The following is a 23,672-nucleotide window of genomic DNA, read 5'->3' as shown; positions in this document are numbered from 1 at the left end:
TGGGCGATTTTACGTCTGAGTACTTTTCCTTTCCATGTTAGGTCCCTGAATGATCATCATCGAGCCCCACCCTTTTCTATGTATACGTCACCCCTTTGGTGAACCTCATTTGATCTTGTCGTTCCTCTGTGATTTACTACACCAATGACACTCAGATTTTAGTCTATGTCTCGTATGAAGTCAAAGTGGTGGCCAAACAGTTCAATAATTGTATGGCATGGGTTGTCACCTGCATGAATGATAATTTTCTCAAATTACACTCAGATAAGACTGAGGTACTTCTATTTGGGAAGGACACATCCTTCTGGACTGTTTCCTGGCGGTCACAAAATCTGGTCCCACTCGCCTCTTCAGTAAGCAAGGCTAAATTGTTGTTGGAAAACTATCTTTCTCAGATCAAATAAATCATATCACATTGTCATACTTCTTCCAGCAAAGAACCTTGACAAAAATATTTCCTTTCACTTTCATCCTCCCACAGCTCCAAAAAACAGTCATTGTTGTCTTGGTTATCTATTGGACTGACTATTGCAGGGATTCAAAAACATCTGTTAAAAAAGCTCCAAACACTCCAGAATGCTGCAACATGGTTTCTTATGAAAATCCCTAAATGTAATTCGGTCTCTCAAACCATCACTGAGCTTCACTGGCTTCCAGTTCGGGAATGGGTGAACTTTGAAGCACCATGAACAGCACACAAGGCTCTTCACAATGCTGGTCATGATTTCTTTAAAAAAAAACATTCCAAAGATATCCCTGCAAAAACACGATTTATTCCATAATAGCCAAAATGACGTCATCACCAGATTTATCAAAGTCTGCTAGAGTTGCAGAATGTTCTCATTTGCAACCTGCACACTGTGGAGCTCTCTGCCCTTTAAGCTCAGAGCACAATCTAAATTGCAATGATTTAGGAAAGAACTAAAAACGTGGCTCTTCACACGCTCTTCAGTGCATTAGTTCTCCCCTCTGTGCTTGCTGTCTGACACTAGCCCCAAAGACGCCCTCAGGCATGTGCACGCTTTATAAGTCTTTTTACTTACTTACTATAACAAAAACAAAATTGGAATACTATCAATATTGTATCCAGTGAGTATACACCTTCCTTCAGAGTCAATATCTCAAGAACTCAACTGTATATAAAAAGAAATGTATTACATAAAGTTTTAAACAATTTTTTACCATTCCATGGAGAAAAGAAAGCTTCACATACTCAAACTCGTCTTGGTTTTTCTTCATCTTGTTTTGAGTCTATGACTCATAATCTGTGAAATGTGATTCTTGAATAAGTACAGTATCAGCATAAAGTTTGAATTAGTGAGATAACACTTATTGTCTCATAACGAATTAACATAATCCCTTAACATTCAAAATATAATTTTTAAAGTAATTTAAAAAAGACAAAGGTGATCAACTCAGATTGGACATCATACAAAGATTATCACATATATATGTATATTGAGAAAAGGAATGAATTGAGAAAGAAAAAAGTAAAAGAAAAGTAAAAGAAAAAGAGGTAAGGCAAAGACGGAGGAGAGATCTATGAAAGATAGAGAATTAAAATATAGTACAAGAGGAAAAACAAGGAAATAAATAAAATCATACCTACATATCAGACATAAAGATGAGGGTGTTGAGGCCACATTATGAAGATGGTATAGCTGGGCATCAAGGAAAGGATCGAGGAAATACTTTGATGAATGAAAGGTAAGACAAGGACAGCAGAATATGAGGAGAATAAAACATATCTGTTGAAACAATATGAAGCGAGTTTAGGAAAAATAGCAGTTTCCAAGAAAAAGGACTACAAAAAAGTTTGTAAACAAACGAAACATTAATTTCATAAAGTATACAGGCATTACATAGTTGAGTATTTAGGAAAATTATGTTGAAGGAACACTGATAAATTTAACAAATGTTAGTGCTCAATAATTCAGGAAACCTCAATTTCTTCAGGTTTACGGTCCTCTATTAATTTAGCAGGATATTCATATGTCATTGTTGTGTGTTTGTAATTTACATTGAAATGGCAAGCAGGAAAAAAGCTAGATCTTGTATTGAGGAAACAAATTACCAGTCTTGTACTTAAAAATTCCTTGTGTCTAAAAGTAGTACCTTCGGGGAAGTCTTTTAAAAAATAAAGGATATAACCTAACCAAGATAATTGCTTCTTAGATTTAGCCACTGATATTAAGCAAGTCAGTGCATTGTAAGAAATATAGCATAGGTCCACTAGGCTTACGAGTTGAAGAGGGTGTGGTAGGTCTGAGTCCCAACCTATGTGCTCTCTGAATATTGAATGATGACATTTCTGGTAGATCTATGAATTTAAGTAGAAACAACTGAAAAAGAAGACTGGGTCAGTGCTTTCTGTTCCTTGTGGTAACCCATATATTTGTGGGTTATTTCTTCTATTCTGGTTTTCCAATTCTTCTACTTGCTTTTGGAGATGGGGGTTCCTAATTACAAATGCTTAACTTTATGTGCAGTGTCCTGTAGAATAGAAACCTGTTTTCTAATTTCAGTATTATTTTCTCCATTCAGGGCCAATTGGCTATGTAACCTTATGTTGGTTTCCCCCCAGTAGGGGTATAATGCTCAGATTTCCTCCAGTAATAAGTCTGTGAATATAGGTTATTTCAGTAAAATTGTAAGAGTGATTGTTGGCTACAAGCTTATTATATGTGCGAGTAGAACACATAGATATGGCCTTCAGTGTTCACGATTTGCCCATAAATAAGGAATAAAGTGTGAATTATGCAACAGCAAGATTCCATGAAACTTAGTTTACCATTTTAAGACTAGCTGCTTTCGAAAGAGTCTTTTCCATATACACAGCAGGGATAAGGAATACAGGTAGTTATCTAAATATAAATATTCTTCAGTACACCAATATAATATTATTTACCGGCAAAATGCATTTAAAAATGTGAAAATAGGACAAAAAGTATATGCTACTAAGATTATGTAATATTTTCTGCACAAATGCCAAATTCTATAAGAAAAGAGTAAATCCGGTTCACCCTGTGTTCAAAAGATAAGCACCAGCAATAAGAAGATGTCAGGCGTGCGGAGGAAGAAAGAGTGCACAACAACATGAAGCAATGTTGTGTGCCAGCAAATCACATTTAAAGCTTACAAAAAATGAAGCAATTACACTGTGCATGGTGCCAACCTGTATTCTCCATTTACAGAGCTGCTTAGAATCTGGGAGTCTGTGCTGCCTTGCTTATTTCCTGGTCACCCTCAAAGCCCTAAGCAGGAGCGACTATTTCATCTGGCATCAAGCTGCATTCCTGATCTTCAAATCTTATCGCCTGAATGTTCATTGAATGGCACTGCTTTTTTTCCATAAACTGGAAAGCTTTATGCTACCAATTACAACTACATAACATTTACAGGGCCTTATTCAGAGCTTCATGGGTGGATTACTCTTTCAAAACATAAGGGACATACCTTCTTCCTGCCATAGGCTATAAAGCACTGGTAATACAGCACAAGTATTCAATTCACAAAACTCTAACTAAACCTCAACGTTTCCTACCTTTGAGCAGCAATACCAATTTAAACATAACCTTACTGTAAAAGCTAAGGTCAAGATGTACTAATATCTCATGCAAGACTTGCAATATTGTGCTGTATTGCTTGAGAATGTAGGACAGTGCCATCTCTAGCTGATGCTGTGATCCTCTGTGATTTTGCACTTTCAGGCTTCTAGCACCACCCACACCCCTTAGCATCACAGTGCAAAGGTGTATGTGTGAGTCTAGCATAGGCTTGGTACTGGAAAGGTGGAGAGGCGGAGTGCTATCGAAAGCAAAGCCTTCTGGGTAGTCTGGGCCGTGAAGATGTTGAGGTCGTATTTGTTTGTCACCCAGTTATTGGTTCAAACCGACCATAGACCTCTCCGATAGCTGAGGCAGATGGGGGTCGAGAATCCAAAGTTCTTGAGGTGATCCATCTCCTTGCAGGGAATGGACTTTAGGGTAGAGCACCATTTAGGGGTGAACCACTACAATGCGGACGGTCTATCTAGGGTTTTCCCACTAAGTGAGGAGGACTATCTGGAAACTGGGTAGAACCCGCCCACTTTCGATTGCGGGGACACATGTTAGACCTGATACACTGAGGTAGTGGTTACTCAAACTATTTTGCTTTTCCTAGGAGGCCTTGCTGATTCTCTTTGAGTGGCCCTCAGGGCCTGGGCACTTTCCTACTGTGAGTACAGTGTGAAATTGTGCGCACCCTTCCTCCATCTGCTAGGAAGTGGCACCTGCCAGTATGTGCACACTTGCACATTGGCATTTTCGTATGAATATACTGAGCCTGGAATGGCTTGCCAAAGCGTGCACACTTGCACACTAGTATTTTCATATGTATACTGAGCCTGGCACAACTCACCAGTATGTGCACACTTGCAAATTAGTGTTTTTTTAAATATATGCTGAGCCTATCATACTGGGCTTGGATGGGGGCACCTGCACCCTTGTGGTGTTCTCAAAGCTTGTGTCCAGCCTGCCACTGCAGACTTGTGTGTACGCCAGAGCACATGTGCCCACAGAGTGAGGTGCTTTCACTACCACAGATTCTAAAATCCCTTTTGTGTGCCTTTTTAAGTCAAGCTCAATTCCACTAGGAGTTGAGAGGAAGCACATCTGTGCATTTCCCAACAACTGTTATAAAACTTAAGCAACTGGAATGACAGACCTCTGCCAGTTGTGGGCTTGGCTGGATAAATTGCAGGGAGAGGTTTTGACCCTTGGCCTCTCGGAGTCAGATAACCACTAAAGACAAAGATTTACATTGCATGGTCCCTTGGCAGACAGGACTGAAATTTAGGGGGAAAATCTGTGGTTCAAAGGGGAACCGTTCAAACCACCCCCAACTTCAAAGGCACACTTGAGTATAACTAGGAATACCACACTTCAGCAACTGATAGATACACTTGCAGGAGTGCAAGATGGAGTCCCCGAACTTCTTGGTGCACACTGCCAGAGTAATCTATTGTGCACAGGATTCATATGTAGAGCTGTGCCCTCCTACACGTATAGCAGTGGTGTGAGCGTCAAACTTAGAATTTGCCTGGAAAGCAGATTTGCCTGGTGAAGAGCCTGAAAAGTACTGCCTGCATTCGCGGATTGTGGTCCATCCACATCATGCATAAGTGTTTGGTTGGTAGTGAATGGATTACTGGTTGCAGGACCCTGCGTGGCCCGCTGTTGTTGAGTGTGCTGCAATTCTCTTGTGTAACACCTGACTGCATGCTCATTGTGTGCGGTGTCTGTGTCACTGGTTGTGACCCTCGGAGGTGGGGGTGAACCCAGAGCACGGCTGCTTTCTACCTCATGCGATACAGCTGAACTGGCATCTCTCTGTGTGAGAAGATTCATCTGGTGTGGCTCAAGTTATCACTTACCAGATATTGTGCCTCATTCCAGGAAGGTAAGGAACGGGAACTGATTGTATGTTCAGAAGTGCCTGGTGTGACTAAAGTTATTGAGCACCAAATATGGGGTCTCATTCCTGGGAGGCGCTGCAGTGGCAACCTTTCATATGCAAGCAAGATTGTCTGGTGTTATTCAAGTCATTGTGCACCAGACACTGTGCCTCATTCTAGTGAGGCACAGCTTTGGAGCTTGTTGTGTTAAAGCAGGATTGACTGGTGCGACTCAAGTCCTCGTGCACCAAACGTTGCGCCTCATTCCAGGGAGGCACAGGATTGGTAACTTGTCATGTGCAAGTGGGATTGTCTGGTGTGACTCAAACCATTGAGCACCAGTTGTTGTGCCTCATTCCTGGGAGGCACAGCTTTGGTAACCTATTATGTACAAGCAGAATTGTCTGGTGTGACTTAAGTCATTGCGCACCGGACATTGGGCCTCATCCCAAGGAGTTATACCATTGAGCACCTTCCGTGTGCATTTGGAAGTGTCTGGTGGGACTCAGGTCATTGTGCACCAGACCTTGTGCCCATAACAGGAGGGCACAGTATTTGGTAAACTCTTCATGTGCAACCAAGACGCCAGGGGCACTCCAAGTCATTGCTCCCCAGACAGGATGTATCCTGTCCTGGGAAGTGCTGGATTGGTAACTATCTGTGAAGTGGAGTGTCTGGATTGGTAACTATCTGTGAAGTGGAGTGTCTGGCTTGGCACCACTGTGAACAACGTGTCCCAAGGTGACCCTCCCCCTGTGCTTTGTAGACTGAGACCCACACCGAAAGGCCGGTGTTGAGTCCTCTGAGTGAACTTCCAGTGTGGGGGCCAAACCTCCATTTGCTGACTGTTGCCTGATCAGCCATTCCCTCTTTCTTCCCCCATAACTTTGCCCTGGGAGCCTGACTAAGTGATTAAGCATGCAGTCTAGTATCAGGGGAAAGGTTGCTTTAACTCTAACTTTGAGGGGGCTGGAATTGGTTGGGGGGTGGAGGAAGGTTTGGGTACAAAAGGGATCTGCAAACTCATTTACATCTCACCTTCCAGCTGATAGAGCACTGCATTAGGGTGCTGCAAGCGAGTGTGTACTAGTGCGTGCATGCTAGCATGACTTATATCTATGGAACCATATAGAGGTGTGGAGTGAGAGTGTGGGAGCGAGTATCTGGGTTTGATTTCACCACACGGTAGCACTGCTGTACATGTTGTTTACAATGCCAGTTGACATTGACATTTACTGGTGCAGCCTTGGCCGCAAAGCTACTTCAAGAGTGCTATAGTTCTCTGTTGTATACATTGCTGCTATCGTTGGGAACCAGGATGCATTCTACAACTATGTTATATTGAAATGGGGGTGATCGCTGGGGTGGGTCTCGTGCTGCCAACATGGGGGGCGGGGAGGTATAGTATTGTTTTTCTCACTTGTACATACTGTTGATGTTGTATTAACACTGTTGGACCTTGTACTGCTAGTGATCTTTTCTGAAAAATATTTATTCCCAGATTTACATGATGTCCATGTGGTGTTAATTCATGTGTATGTTGAATACAAACTGTATTTACATACACCTTGTGTGAAGACTTGTTTGTTCCGCTCAGTGTACTTATTGTGTGGACGTGCTGTGCCAATACTTCACACCTTACCTTTGTGATAAACCTGACTGCTTTGTGACAAGCTACCCAAGGGTGAGCGAGGTTATACAGTAAGTGTAATCACCCACCCCTGCAGGAGTGGTAGGTTCTGCCTTGTTGGGGCTTCGCCTCAGCCAACCAGAACGTGCCACCTCCAACACCCACTGTGCACTATGTTCCGTATTAAGTAGTTGATAAAAAGTAACACTTTTTATTTGAATTGCATAACAAAAACTTGTCTTACAGAAGACTGTGAATCAGTATCAAGTGGTTGCCATATGATTTGGAAACATTGCAAGGACTAATGTGTTGTGCAAGTGGTAGTGTAGCTATTATTGCCAAGCACAGAGTCTCTTTATATAATCTCCCATTATTCCCTGTGGTAATACTGCACCTGGTAAATAGCAAAAATTTGGGGTATAGTACTTACCTTGTGCAGTAGCACCTCATCATTCTGAGTTCTGCACCTCACAAAGTCCTACTACTTCCAGTGACCATAAATGCTTTTGTAAGTTTTCCCCTTTGTCTCTAAGATTATTCTACTTAGATATCCTATGACCGAAACAGACATCACTCCAAGTCTCCTCTTCATTATGTGAACCAACAACTTTTTATAAACACATAATATTTTTGTTTGTGGGGCATGTATTTATTCTGTTCACTTTCATTGCGTTTTGATTTTGACGCCTTGTATCAGTTCAAATGACATGTTTTTTAATCTTTTGGTTGTGAATGATGTGGCCTTGGTTTGCAAGGGTCGTGGGTAGAAACGCTTCTAAATTGCTATGATTTTAGTGGTGAATCCCTTTCTGCACAGAGTACCAGACAAGAGAGTGCTCACAAATGCTGCTAGCATGAAAATGTATTTTTCTTGTATGATTGCTAAATTGCTGAGATTTCAGTATTACAATATATGTTCATAGAGAAATGTCTGTTCAAGCTGTTCAGGCTGATCTCCATTATCTGCTTGGATGATAGAGACTATTACTTTTGGTCCCTCCTGTTTACAATGTTTCTCATTCTTGAAGATCGTCTGTATTCCTGGACTAGTTCACTGGACGTGTCTGTGTTTGTAATCTGGGGGTGCTTTCGTTTTGCATTCTCTTGGGGTGAGTTAAATGACAAGAGCGTTTCTGGCAGGTAATTTCACATTTTTCAGAGCTGATACGAAAGTTACATGTTCACTGCATTTACATGGTTCTTGTTTTGGCTACCTAAATACTGCCCTGCAGTTCTCTATCATTGTACCTTTGAAGGTCGGCATGATGTTGCCTATAGGACCTTCTAGAATTTCTCAGGTGCAGGTTCCTCAAACACACACATGGGTGTGTTCTTCCGGATCACTAAGCAGTGGGAGGTGGGGGGGGGGCGGGGTGTTTATGATCCCGCTTGATTGCAAGCTTGGCAAGAGTCACTCTAACTAGACCAGGGGACCAAAAAGTGATATCCTATGTGCCATTTTGCTTTGCTCCTATTCTATAATATTTATTGTTAGGATGAGACAGTATTCGCCTCGTTGTTTTGGTTCCTGGTGACTTGGTCTTCTGCCTTGAAGGGTGTGACTTTTCTTAGTTATGGTAATGTGGCTGACTGATGATTTGTGGTTTGCATGGTTTGAATGGAGGAGATCTCTCTCCTCTTGGAGCTTCTGCTCCTGCATTGTTCTATGCATACTTATCGGCTAGTCAACAAGAATGCCTTATATTCTTACTGTTCTTGCCCCCGGTCTTTTGGTACTTTCGTGATTTGTCATCTTCTATGAATCATCTCATCTTACAGGGCGTGGTTTCATGACCTTATTTGTATAGTAAGGTGCTCTTTTGCGGCCATTGAATTGATAGGTCACCAGAGAGTAGCCTCCCTTCCCTATGGCGCCATTGAATTGATGGTTCGCCAAATAGTGTCTTGCATTCCGGAGCGATATTTTCAAACCTGCAAAGATTTTAAGGGGCGCTTGGCTTGAGAGAGTGCTGATAGGTGTCAGTAGAAGATTTGGCACTGCTTGCTAAATCGTTATGATGTAAGGATTGTGAGGAGGAAAAGGGAGTGCGGATATTATTATTATTTATCCGCAATGAGAAGCTAGAAGAACTCAGGAACGAAATATGTGCAGTTTACATAAAGAGTCAACGATTATATAAAATTCCAGATTAAAAATGTGAAAAATCTGTGAAACTGGCCAAATGAGGAAGCTAAAAATAAACGTGTATATATTTTAAAAAAGGAAGCATTGCCCAAGTATTTTCCTATAAGCAAAAGGGAATTTCTTTTAAAAAGCGAAAAGTTTAGCCTGCTTCTTGTTCTAAAGAAAAGTCTTCCTCCTTGGATCAGAACAAGTGAATTGAAAACATAATAAGATTCTGGAAACTGCAGAGAAACTTTGATTCTTAGCACTAGGGTTTACCTTTTCGGGCTCCTATTCTCGGTATCCTATGGTAGAGTCAATGCAAATTCTTAATGTGCTGCCTTACATTTCAAACTCTTTTGCTTGTTGACAGATTGGGGGTGAAAAAATTGTGAACTGGCTCATATTTACCATCGGACATGGCGCTCATGAAGGATTTTTATTACTATTTCTTTAGACAGTGACAGCTTGGAACCGATCTTTTTTAAGTTCATAATTTGCATCAAGTGTTTATAACACATTTGTTATCTTTTTTATTTACAACTTTTTAGCAGCCAGACAAATCGTCAGAAAAACAGATGGCACTTAAAGTTTTATTTTACAGTAAATACTTTAATACATACACCAAACCTATATATACTGTGTAGCTCAGCCTTTGTGTTTGAATTCAAAAATAAAAAACAAGCATTTGCAATACAATGGGTCTCGCATTTGCTCGAGTTAGAGATATTAAGGGTGTAAAATCCAAACCGGACTCTTCTTGCCACATAAACTGAAAATGAAAAGTAATACAATTTCACATAAGGGAGCCGATTTAAAGCGCTACGCCATGAGCGTGAAGACGACTAATCAACAAAAAATAATAATGTTTTAAAAAGTAATTTTAAAAAAACGAGTGCGATTGCGCAGTGTAAAACCTTGAGTTTGCAAAGTAGCGCTAGGATAAACAATAGAATTAAACTGGTAGTCATGAAAGGCACTCGATACTGCCCAGCGAGATCACGCTGCCTATGAAATGAAGAGAAAAAGTAGTCTAGAAACCATACAGAAAACATGGAGCCTCGTTTGTTTTCAGTAGTTGGCCGGTGCTCTCGAAGTGGGCTAAACACAGAGAAAAGGCATGACGTATGCATGCTTTTCACTAATGAAATCAAGCGCATTTTCAAAAGCAAGCCCACGAGCCAACAAAAGTGATGGGCGTGACATGGGTGCAGTTAGAAGCCCACAGAGCGATTACAACAGGGACAGAGCGCTTGCAAGCTTGACCCTAATAATCCGATCACGAAAAAAGGCCATCTTTGAATGTGGAGGCGAATGTCTCAGAACCACAAAATTTAAGAACTGCTTACATGTTTCAAGTATGTCCCGAACATACGCCTGCATTGCCTGTAATATTCACAAGTTACATGTGTGAACATATTGGGCCAATTTACAAAAGCACTTAAAGCACTTAGAAGTACAGGAAGTAATATTATAGAAGTACTAATTTACATGCTCATTATTTTGAAAATTCGTCAAGAAACAAACAACTACCTTGGGAGAAGTACCGAAAGAGCATAATCTTTTCTATTTCTTCTAGTTGTACTCGAATATTCCAATTTTATTTCCATTTCAAAGTACAATGGGAGCACCATTTTACTTACTCTAGAATGATTTTGTGTATAGGTCCCATGGTATTTACATATATATAAGGTGTATACCTGTTCATCAAAACTATAACTTATTCAGAATTTCAATACTGCAAAATTTCTTGAAATATTATGGTGATTATAATTAATAATGAAGTATAAATTGCTCTAACTTGGCAATATTACCAAATAAAAGGTTCTTCTTAACATAAAAATAATTTTACAAGTATAATCTTCCCCTCCCTCTCACTACCAATGGAAGCCCTGGATTTTGTAGAAAAGCCATTATAAATGTTTGTGCATATCCTTTAAATTAGGGCTCTGTGCATTACATTTCATGAGCCTGACCACTCCCTGCCACTGCTCTGTGAAGGCTTTCTGGTGCCATTTAGGATTGCAGGAAAATCTTCAATTCTTGACAACTCCGCCATAGGAAAGTGATCTATCTTCATGCAAAACTATTCAGATGCATCGGATGTGAATCAGAAAAAGTACTAAATGCAGAGTTTCAAATGTTTTCCATGCATGAGCCTGATTTATGTGTGTTAAAAAAAAGCTAAGCATTGTGAACTTAGCCACTGAATGTCATTTCTGGCAGGAGAGCAGAATCAAGCTGCAATACGGTTGCTTCACATTGCATTTAGTAGCTATCAAAAGCAAATGTACAATAAAACAAGCATTTGCAATGCAATGAGTCTCAAATTTGCTTGAGTTATGGCTATTAGCGTTGTAAACTCCTAACCGGACTTTTCTTGCCACATAAACTGATAATGAAAAGTAAAACAGTTTCACATATGCGAGCCTATGGTCGCCATGAGCGTGAAGGAGACACAGAAAAGGAAACAGAAGTTCGCTCACAGTAAAACGTATCGGCAAAAGTGCACTTATCCATATAACCGGCAAAAGTAGAATTCTCTGTGTAACCAGGAAAAGTAGAATTATCCATGTAACAGGGTCGATGTCATGCAAAGTGCTCAACTACTGCCCAGCGAGATCTCGCTGCATAGGAAATAAAAAGAAATAATGCAGAAGCCATTTAGGAAAAAAACACAGAGCCTTGTATGTTTTCAGTAGTTTACCGGTACTGTAGAGGAGGGCTAATCTCCTCAGAAAAGGCATGACGTATGCATGTCTTTCACTAATGAAATCAAGCGAATTTTAAAAGGCAAGACCACAAACCAATCAAACTGATGGGCGTGGTTAAAAGCCCACAGAGAGATTACAACAGGGGCCAGAGTTCTTGCGCGTGCTCGACCCTAAAAAGGAGTACATGCTTAAGTTGGAATATGTGATACATGTAGCTGGCTGAAGATAATGGTGTTTTAATCTCAAATATTTAATTGTATTTGTTCACTATTCTGTAATAAACATATGTAGATTAATAGGGGGCTTTCATCAACACCAGGTGATTTGTTATTTTACCGCGATTCCATACCAGGTGTATCCAGAACATATACTTATGTATATCTTGAAACCCACTGCACAGAAAAAAAATTTGCTATCTTAAAATAAAACAATCCCTAATACAGCCAATAGGGCTCCCTATTAGTAACTGAAAGTGCCTCTTTTGGCAAGGCATAGGTTTGATTGTATGCATGGCTGAGTGGTGAAGGTAAAGTGTCAACTTGTAGATAAACAGATAGATGAGTTAGTGAATAGAAATATGGGTGAATAAGTGCGCAAATTGATAAATGAGTGAGAGACTGGGATCATAGATGGTCAGAGAAGTGAGTGCAAACCAGAGCAAGTATAAATGGACTTACTAACTTTATCTTCACCTAGAGGAAACTATTTTTCTTGATAGAGGAGGTCCGACTTATTATGACCTTGTCCTTTTTCTATGCCAGGCCAGGAAACTGATTTATGTATGCCCTTAAAAGGAGCAACACGCTGACTTTTGCAGGGTGGGAAAGAGCCAAGAAAAAGCTTTTTACTATCCTCAAATTCTCAAGTTTGCATTGTGCAAAATCATTTAAGGGAATCCAACCCTAGAGCACCAGTCCAAAGCCAAGAGTGTATATTTACACATTGACATATCACTCCTTACTGGAGTAACATGATATGTGAGTAAATTGATTTGCTAATGTAAACCTACATTTTGTGAAACCAAAAACTGAATTTCCACCTCCAAATGAATCAGCATCCTATCACCTCCAAACATAACAGTATAGTTGGTTGTCAGTTACCAGATGGTATGTAAGGGAAGGGTGTAGAGGAACGTAAGCAGGGTAGGTAATGGGTGTGTAGAAAGTAAGCATGGTTGAAGGAGGAATATAAACACAAAGTAAGAAGCTCCTACATAAGTTGTAACAGAAGAAATGCATCCTCTCACCTAATTAGCTATAGATATGTCTATTCACTGTTTTTCAAGATAGTGGATGAAAGATTTACAAATGACGGTAAATTACATGATCCTCAAGCCCATTAGAAGACACTTTTCCAGAAAGGTCAATCTTCAAGCAGGATGGAACAGCTGTAGTCTCTGCTTCAAGTAGGATGGGACTGATCCATTGAGTGATCGTTTTGGGTAAGAAGTTGTATTGCATTATGGGCCTCGAATTGCATTCAATGTAGCTGCCAAAGGATAGGGCTACTTGACTCATCCAAAGTGATTCTCATAAAAATTGGATAATAATGTAGTTAATCATGGAGTCAACAAATCTTGAATAATCTACTCAACTTCATGCTTCATATCTATTTCACTGTGTTTGGATTCCATGAAAGAAATGTGACTGCAGGAGTATCAGTATGTAGGATGTTAAATACTCATTCAAGAATAATTTGTTGTTATGCTTCCAAATAACAATTTACGGTGCAAGAATCACATGACACCTAGCTCTCAGGAAGCAAATAGTTGAATCAAAGGATGTGTGCTGTGGCCAGAAATTAAGGAATGGCTATTAAAGGCAAGTTACAAAAGTGATGGATATTAACGTTGGTTTGTTAAGTATAAACACAAAGGGGCAGACTTATGTAAATTGGCACTGCACCAAGTGCAGCGCCACTGTTCTTGCACCTCTTAGCGCCCCCTAATGCCACAATGTATGTGCCATATTTAAAATACGGCGCACCATGGTGGTAGTCAGGGGTACTAGCTTCATCATTTCAACGTTAGCCTGGCACTTTGCAGAATTAGCGTCAAAAACGTTGACGCTAATCCTGCAAAGCGCCCAGAGGCCCATTAAAAACAATGGGAGTCTCTCTTTAAGTCCTGCTCTTAGCAGGCATTAAAAATGCAGATAAAAAATGACACAAAGAAATCTCTTAGATTTCTTTGCGCCATTTTTTCAGCCCCTCCCAGCGTCGGAATGCCTCCTTTCATACATTATGCATGTTGCATGCATAATGTGGAGCAAGGGGTTACATAGTGGTGCAATGCTAGCATTGCACCACTTTGTAAATATGGCACGGCATTTTTGGCCTTCCAAAGACACATTAGCATCAAAACAATGACACTAATGTGGCATTGAAAAGGCGCTAGGCCCACTTAAATCTGGGCCAAAACATGTTATAAGGTTCCATGACAACACCCTAAAAGAGACAGAGAAAGAGACAGAGAAATTACGCCAGGATGTCTTTTCCATTTCAAACAATTCTCCTTCTTTGAGAACCAAAACAAGATATATCCAAAATAAGACCCTTGGGCACTCGTCCCAGTTGCAAAACGGATTTTTAGATGCATCACAGTTGGAACCTAAGCAAGAGTTAATACAACCGATGACCATAGCTACCTATGTTAAATATGTTTCAAAGACACACTAACATATAACTTTTCATGTAATCATGCATTCATAAATTGAGTCGCCTTAGGTCGGATTCATCTGAAGTGTATTTGAATCCCTCCTAGATGTAATCAAACAAATTCCAATTCCTGATAGTCTGCCCATCTTGAATATGGAACATTTACCTTTTCAGTACAGGCCTAGTTTGTATATTTTACAGAGGATGAGAGGCCCATATGAAACCTCGAAGGAAAGGATACTTCTTAACGAAATTGGAATTAATTGATACTTGAGCTAATATCTTGAGTACAGACTCTGTGCACTCCTACACTGTTTGCCACACATTTTCAGAAAATGACAAGCTGATATGTGTAAACAAAATGAACATTTACTAAAAATAAATGCTGGTATTTGTGTAAAATGTTTGAATATTTAATCAAAACAAAAACTGATGTTTGGAAACAATTTTTTGAATGTACTTAAAATTGCAAACTGAATAAAAACTGATGGTAGGGGACGAAGTGGGTTTGTATACGTAAAATGACAGGCGGACATTTGGGGACAAACATCAGGGTGTTTACATACTGAAAACGGATGGCAGGGAAAAATGAGTTTATTACCTAGTAACGGAATGATATCTCTGAACAACATGAGTGCATTTGCTCAAATTTCAAGATGATATTTAAGGAACAAATGTGAGCTTACAAAACAGAAAAATCTAGTGTTTGGGGGCAAAATGTTATGTATCTAATGAAAAATAACCTGCTGATTATTGTTCACAAAATGTGTGCCTAGGCTGATATTTGGAGATAGCGGTTTATGTTCCCTAACACACAAGCTGGAGCATATTTACTGAAATTATTTTAATATTTGTAGAAAAATGTTGTATTTCTAAGATTTGTTCAACTGACACCTTAGTTATTATATAAACTGATTATGGCATAATTTCAAATGCTTTGTTGCTACTCTGGTGGGTACTTCATTGCTCAGGTGGATGCAGTAATGCTAGTATTTTTGAGTTATTGAAATCATTTTCTCTTTATGCTGTAGCCTAAGGGATGTGGTTTCTTTCTGAAACTGTAGCAACCTTAGTAACATCTGTCTTATCTTATGGATAGCTCAGATTCCTAAGGCCTGAAATTCCCTCTTCTACCCCTGAATGTTGAACATAAATCATATTGTTTAAAATATAATCTACTACTCTGCCTGCCTATCGACTCCACGTGGCGGGTGGGCATTTTATGAAGAAATGGTTGTTTTGTGGGAAACCACGCTTAGTCACACGGCAGGTATTGCCCGCAGCCTGTTTCAAAGTTTACCAGTTGCCACTGACAGATGACAATCAATGGTTAAACGCCCAAATGAATTGTGGTTTCTAATATGTGAAATGAATTCTGTTACAGTATACAGTAAATTTAATTTCATAGAACTATGGACATTTTATTTCACTTGGCAATAAGTAAATCATATGTAAGTACTCATAACTAAATGTAGACACCTAGTTGGTTCAAAAGGAAAATTCAATTAAGAAATGTGTTAGTGTATAGTATAAATAAAGACCGATGTTAGAGTGAAATGTGCTTTGTTGTGCTTAGTCTATATGTATATAAGTATAAAATGTTAAGGAAAAACAATAACACGTTTTTAAGAAATGTATCCTCTTTATAAATGTAAAGGACATTTTATTTAGCAACCAACAATGTAAGATCAATTGTGAATTTACACATGGATAGTTTGATGCAGATATTACGGCTGAAATTGTAAATGAGGTAAAGCAGGAAAAAATGAAAGTGATCTGTAAGCAATCTCAAAAGAACTAGGGGCCAGATGTATCAAAGGTTTTTACCCATTCTGTGTCTATAGGAAAACGTGTTCATATATACGGCCCTAATTTTCACACTCCCTATTTTGGGTGAGAGATAGCGTAGCTTATATAATCTATATTAACATGAAATGTTTATGAACTAATATATGATAATGCCGCATAGAAACTGTATTAACATGTTTTGCTAAAACGTGCACTTGAAATGTGCCCACGGGGATTGGCCACCAATGTATACGAAGACTAATAAAAATGTCTAATGTTGATGAATTACTTCTTTAAAAATGGTTTTACACTAATTATTAGTGGTTATGTTATTAAAGTTTGATAATCAGTCTTTTAGGCCTTAGTTAGCATGAGTCGAGGCCTAGCTGCCTGACTCTCATATTAAATGTATTTTTCTAACGTGCAGTGTGCTGACTTGCTAAAGGACATGAACTCTTGTTTTTTCCAAAAGCTAGAAGCTGAATGTAACTGTAGTAGATCCGTTCCCATGAAATTCATCCTGCCTGTAGTAACATTTTAGCTGAATGCAACAGTGTAGATTAATGCTATGTACAAGGTTGCCTAAACTGGTACGGACAATGGAGCCACTGACCGAAGATGTGCAAAGGACCACAAGATGATGAAATCATACCGGACATTCCACCCGCTAAAGACGTCAATCATAAGCACCAATAAAATATTATGGGGTAACAAATTCGATGAACTCATTTGATTTTAATTGGTTAAAGATAGTGGGGTGCAACTCTTGTCCAATTAGATTTTAGGGGGAAAGTACCATGAAAAGGGGATAAAAACCCTTGTCACCAGGAAGTAAATCAGAACTAGGGAGTAGGAGACTAGGAGAGGGGATGATGCTGATGCGATTTATTATGATCCAGAGACTTTGTCACTTTGCTTGGTGACTTGCTGATTTTATTTAGAACCATCCTTGTCCTTAGATTGCCCATTTACACTTTACCTCCTTATGAGGGAAGTGCCCCTTTTCCGCTTTTGCTGGAGCTGAATTTCTTTTGATGGCGAATCAACTGATGTCCTGAAGATGAAGACAGAGCCTGAGCGCTGACCAAACTTGGAGGGTAACTATATGACAGTGAACTTGTGATTGTCTGTTTGCTTTTCCTTTCTAGGTACCAACTGCTTTTCTTTTGACAGAGACCATAGTTAGATGTTTTCCAAATTGGTGTTACTAAATTGTTTTGCATGAAGCCCAACATGCCAATGCCCATTAGAGGTTAGTTGAGAGGGGTTCACTAAACTGACGCAAATGGACAAATGACTGAATCAATGCTTTGTTGACGATACTCTGCTAAGGATAGCCTATGTTCACGCCTTGCTATGTTCTGATGTTTGTGATTTTTGCTTCGATGAAATCTTATCAGAGTTGCCATATTGTGACTATATTACTGTGCTTATTGGTTTTGAGATTAATAAACTTGCTTGTAGTATTGTAACCAATAGGGAATAAATATCACTAAAATTCACACTAAACTGGTGTGGTTATTCATGACTGCAAGGTCATGGTGTTTAAAGATTATTAAATGTCATTGACTAAAGTAAAGTGCATTGTGGTAATAAATATTGATGATATTATTGATATATTGATTGACATGTAGATTAGCTATCTCGTCCTAAGGTGTCTTTCAACAGGGTCAAAAGATTCATTGGCCTAAAACAAGTCCCAATGTGTTATAATTTATCATAAAGGGACGCGTTAACAGGTGCTTATGGTCAAACACTAAAGGCCTGATTTAGAGTTATGTGGCAGTGTACTCTATTCACAAACATGATGGTATCCTCTCAACCTTGCTATGGATTCATCACACCCTGAAGCACTTGTAATAAGGTAGTTGGGATATCCATCATGTTTGTGCTGGAGTACACTTCTGCGAAATTCTGAATTAGGCCCTACATTTTCTCTTTACTTTCTGATAATCTTCAGTCTAAAATAATATTGTTCAATGATCCACAATCGTACAACAAAACATCAGAGACCAAATTAAAAAAGATTGTGTTATAAGTGTAACATACTCTTTTCGTACTCCTGACTTTCAGTCTGAATATGAGTTTGGCGGTCCCCAGATGGCCAATCTTGTGCCTCAGACAGCCAAACTCATGGTGGCAGTCATACCGCTGCACTCCTGGTGGTCCCACGGCCAGATTACAAGCCTGACAATTGGACAGCCAGGAGACCGCTACCACCACCAGGATCATACATCCTGACAGGTTGACAGAGGTCAAAGTCATCGGTACCCATGGCAGCACCACCATGCTGATCACGGCTTTGTTTTCCGACAGCCTTTCCATGGCGGTTGCACGGATCTTACTCCTGAGAAGTATAAGGAAAAGTTTAGGTCCTATAATAAGAAGGAATCCCAAACTTAGTTGGAGTGTATAGAGCCTTTTTGAAGGTCACTGGATGGTTGGGTGAAGGGCAGTAAGATGACAGCTTATGAGGGGCTGTACAATTTAATTGCTTTAGCTGCGTCAGCACGTAATTGACAGCTAGCTGACTGACCCTAGAAAGTTTGAGCCGGAAGTGGACCATTGAGAAAGCACCAGGGTCCAGAAGAGAGTGGGCATGGTCCCCATCAGAAGAAGTGGGGGGGTAAGGGTAAACAGGGAGTTCTCTAAAGGGCCCCAACCTAGTTCCCAGGGTAAGGATTCCCAGCCCCCAATGAAAAGAAGCCATGGGTCTCTACAGGGAAACCCTCAGAGAAGGGTCCCCACAAGTGTTATGCATGTGACCAGTGGACACCGGCACCCACTAGTGCTCAGTCACAAGGTTTGGCCAGTGTAGCTCTTGGGGAAGAGTTGGCTTCAAGTAGGTGGGAGCCAACTGAGATGACCCTTGTCTCACTAGGGGACAGTGAGATGCTACAGATGACCCTTGTGACTGAGAACACTAAAAAGTACAGGCAGTGGGTGACCATCAATGGAAAGAGGGTGGAGATACAGGACCCAGTGTGACTACTGTGAGAAGTTACTTGGTGTCTGAAGAGCAGCTAGTTCCCCATACACTTCACAAGTAGTTGCGGAAGACAAATCAGAGTGCCTGTGCAGAGTGGCGAATGTTCCCTTTGGAGGGGTCTCAGGTGCCTTGAGAGTAGCTCAACAATGCCTGTAGATTGTCTGCTTCGCAATGAACTGGATGTAGGAAGCTGGCCTGTTGTGTGCTGGATACCTAAGGTACTTACACCTTATACCAGGTATCTATTCCCTGTTAGTGTAGTGTAGGCAGTGTCTAGAAGCCAGGCTCTCTAGAGGTACCTGTGGATGAGCAGCCAAGGTTTATCTATGAGACATGCAAAGCTCATGCAATACCACTGTAGTTACACAGCATTTACACACATGAAAAAAAACACTCAGTGTTACAAAAATAAAGGTACGTTATTATGGTAACACAGCACCAAAAATACTATAGAGGCAATACTCCCTTTGGAGGTAAGTAACACACAAGATATGTACACTAGTAGTCAGAAATAGGCATAAAAATAGTTAGAGAGTGCAAAACAGTGTAAAACACAATAGAGAATAGTGACCCTAGGGAGAGCACAACCCATATACTAAACAAGCATTTGCAATGCAACGGGTCTTGCATTTCTCCGAGTTAGAGCTGTTAGCAGTTGTAAATTCCCAACCAGATTTTTCTTGCCACATTAAATGGGAAAAAAGTGCAATTGCGCTGCTACAGTTCACTTGTAGTGAAACCTATTGGCAAAAGTGCGATTATCTACGTAACCGGCAAAAGTGCAATTAACTATGTAACAGGGAAGCGCGATCGCGCTGCTACAGTTCACTCGTAGTGAAACCTATCGGCAGTAGTGCAATTATCTACGTAACCGGCAAAAGTGCAAATAACTATTTAACAGGGTCGATGTCATGCAAACCGCTCGACTTCTGCCAAGCGAGATCATGCTGGGAAAAAAGATAAAAATAGTCCACAAACCGGACAGAAAACAGTGAGCCTCTCATGTTTTCAGTACTTCGTCGCTGCGCTCGAGTAGGGTTAACCACCGGAAAAGGCACGATATATGCATGCCTTCCACTAATGAAAGCAAGCAGATTTTAAAAGGCAAGCCCACAAACCAATGAAAGACACTGACCTGACATGGATGGGGCTCAGAGCCTTTTTTTAACTACTAAAGCCTCTTGCAAGCAATACGCATGCGCAAGCGACGCAGGCTCAACCCTAAAAAGAAGGGTTATCTATTTGGAATGCCTTTACATGGGTAGTACCTAGCAGTCATGCATGCAAAATCCATGGCACCAAGGTAATAATATTAGTAATAGATCTCCCAACTGATTTATCACTAAAATATTAGCTTGAAATATATTTGGGAATCTCAACCATTTTCATTTCAAACATAAGCTTGGGTGTTCCAAAGATGCACAGTGTCATTTCGCGTACACACTGTGATATGCATATAGTAAGTTAGATAAGCACTGATTTTAATTTAGTAGGCGGGCCACGCATATTAGACCTACCTACAGGTAGCTCATTAATTAACTATGCGTTTTGGTCATCTTGATCTCTACACTGAATTAGGTTTCTTGAAACAACAAGTAACTTTTAGTGGCCATCCTGTGTATAGAGGTAAAAAAAACAATTCCAGTACCCCGGGCTCGTAACACCAACAGAAAAGTATTCTAAAGTGCCTGCTTTGATTTTTAAAACTAAAGTGACATCATTTGTCGGAAGCAACTGTAGGGTGTTAAAGTGTACGAGAAAAAACAGGCAGCGGTTACCATTCCTCTTTTTGCGGCACTTTATAATTTAACGCCGAGGCTGGTATTCTGTTTTCACGCAGGCTATTACAATATAAAATACAAGTAAACATCAAGTTACCCACAGCAAACACAACTAAGAGGTCCTGAAACTACATTCGCCATTTTACACCCACGATCGCCTCGCCACACTCTGGCGCTTCCTGACCCGACGAGCTGTCTATTTGTCTGTTCTTTTTACATCAACCAGCTTGCTATAGCGAGACTCATGTTTATCTGTGAAACCCGTTCTCAGTAGTCCAGAACTTTGGCATGTACGATAGCCAAAGATTGTTACTACACAACCTAAAAGTAGCATTATACCCCTTGAGTATACTGCAGAGATTCCAGTCGCTGCTATCTACATTGACGATGTTGAAGGATCGCTCCGAGTCAGTGTAGGGAGAACGGGGGGAGGAGCATGACGACGAGTAGGAAAGCGAAAGGCATGGCTCATTCGAGAAAGGCGAGACCCTACGTTTTACCCCCATACAGCTGATTCGTATTAAATCCTGACTCTGCAACGGTCCCTCAAAAACCATGCCTGCTTTAGACCAAATTGGAAGCACGCACAATAAACAACACAAGATGGTTTTCTGTCACTATGCGGAAAACTGAATATTCAGGGCTTATGTAAACTTTCCAGTTTCCGGAAATCCACCAGTTGATAGTTAGCGATCTTCACAATACTGGAAAGCCATTGGACGCCTCCATTGCCGATCCCTCACGACCCCTCCCTGTATTGCCCTTACGGGCGAAACTAACTGGAAACGGACAGTTGAAGACGGCACGCAGATAGAAAAAAAAATGGAAAAAAAGAGAGCGATCCTGCTGCTACAGTTCACTCATAGTGAAACCTATCGGCAAAAGTGCAATTAACTATGTAACAGGGACGATGTCATGCAAAGCGCTCGACTTCTGCCAAGCGAGATTGTGCTGTGAAAAAAAGATAAATAGTCCACAAACCTGACGGTAAACAGCGAGCCTCTCATGTTTTCAGTACTTGGTCGCTGCGCTTGAGGAGGGCTAACCACCAGAAAAGGCATGACGTATACGTGCCTTCCACTATGCAAGCAAGCAGATTTTGAAAGGCAAGCCCACGAACCAATGAAAGACACTGACGTGACATGGACAGGGCACCGAGTCCTTTTCTAATTACGAAAGCATCTTGCAAGCGAAACACCTCCCAAAAATGGAATGCGAAAGTTAGACCCCCACCTACACATGTGGAGTGTGTAGAGGGGCACTGGGGGTACCAGAAAACCACAATACCCCCCACTGACTAGGAAAGTAGGAGTAAATCACTAGAATTTCCCCAAAACAAACAATAAGAAGGAAAGAAGAGAACTGCAAAACCCAGAGATGACTGCAAGAAACCAATGGTGGATTCATGAAGATGATGACCTGTGGAAAGAGGTGACCAAGTCCAGAGGACACAGCAGAGTTCAGTGGGGGCAGGAACCCCTATCCACCAGGCTGAGGATGCAGAGGTTGCTCGAAGGTGAGGAAGGAAAGTCAGCACTGCAGCCCTGGAGTCAGAGTCGAGTTCTGGGAGGATGCAGGTGATGTCCCACACCGGAAGGAAGACTGCGGTCAGGTTTGTGTGTTCGGATTCCACCAACAAGCCTTGGCACAGGCAAAAGTCACGGTAGGTGGAAAGTGGTGCTGCCGGGGACCAGCAAGGCTCCGGAGCACTCAACCCAGGAGCAGGACTCAGAGTGGCCCTCGGCATCACAGAGAGCTCACAGAAGCACAGGCAGCACTCACAGGAGTCCCACAGGATGGGGACACAGGAGTTGCAAATAGAGCCCATGCAGCACTATGAAAATGAGTGCCACGCTGCAGGAGAGCCACTCAGGGAGCTATGAGTAGCAGGAAGGAGTGCTGAGGGCTAGAGCTACACAATGCCTGGAGACCCCTTGGAGGAAGTGCCAACAAGCCTTCGCAGCTGCAAAAGACACAGTGCATGGGGGTACTGTCCTACGTGGGAAGGCAATCGCTTACCTCCATCCATGTGGGAAAGCTGGTAGAGAGGACTGAAGGAAGCATGTTTGACTACCACGCAGCTCAGCAGGAGAGGGGATCCACACAGCCAGTTATCATTGCTGTTGGTGCCTGCAGATGCAGGGGAGTGACTCCTTCACTCCAAAGGAGATTCCTTCTTCTTTCCTGTGCAAATTGAGATGGCGAAACTCACGGATCCTCTGGAGGAGCTCTGGACACCACCACTGGGGTAATGATGGACAGGGGAGTGGCCACTCCTATCTCCATTGTCCAGTTTCACACCAGAGCAGGGACTGGAGGTCCGTGAATCAGTGTAGACTGGTTTATGCTCAGAGGGCACCAAATGTGCCCTTCAAAGCATACCAGTGGCTTGGGGAGGCCACCCCTCCAAAGCGCAGTAACACTTATTTCCAAAGAGAGAGAGTGTAACACCTCTCTCCCAAAGGAAATCCTTTTTTCTGCCTTCCTGGGCCAGAGCTGCTCAAGCAAAAGTAGGGCAGAAACCTGTCTGTGAGGTGGCAGCAGCTTAGGCTG

At 41.1% G+C, this 23,672-nt stretch overlaps 1 long non-coding RNA gene across 7 annotated transcripts in view; it reads right to left on the bottom strand.

Annotated features, from left to right (window-relative positions):
• Positions 1–22,203, bottom strand: part of LOC138295673 (uncharacterized) — a 391,570-nt gene extending 369,367 nt beyond the window's left edge. For 4 of the 7 annotated variants that reach the window (XR_011203657.1, XR_011203656.1, XR_011203658.1 and 1 more), the window contains exons 1-3: positions 22,101–22,203; positions 1,610–1,748; positions 1,183–1,265 (exon numbers count right to left, since the gene is read on the bottom strand). This is a non-coding gene — a long non-coding RNA (uncharacterized lncRNA). Of the gene's footprint in view, positions 1–1,182; positions 1,266–1,605; positions 1,749–22,100 lie in introns of all 7 variants that reach the window. The other 3 variants (XR_011203661.1, XR_011203659.1, XR_011203660.1) reach the window with 2 other exon arrangements.
• Between the last annotated feature and the right edge of the window lie 1,469 nt (positions 22,204–23,672).

The sequence above is a fragment of the Pleurodeles waltl genome, chromosome 5 (assembly GCF_031143425.1).
Source record: "Pleurodeles waltl isolate 20211129_DDA chromosome 5, aPleWal1.hap1.20221129, whole genome shotgun sequence".
Classification (NCBI taxonomy): domain Eukaryota; kingdom Metazoa; phylum Chordata; class Amphibia; order Caudata; family Salamandridae; genus Pleurodeles; species Pleurodeles waltl.
This window is presented reverse-complemented; position numbering and strand designations above follow the sequence as displayed.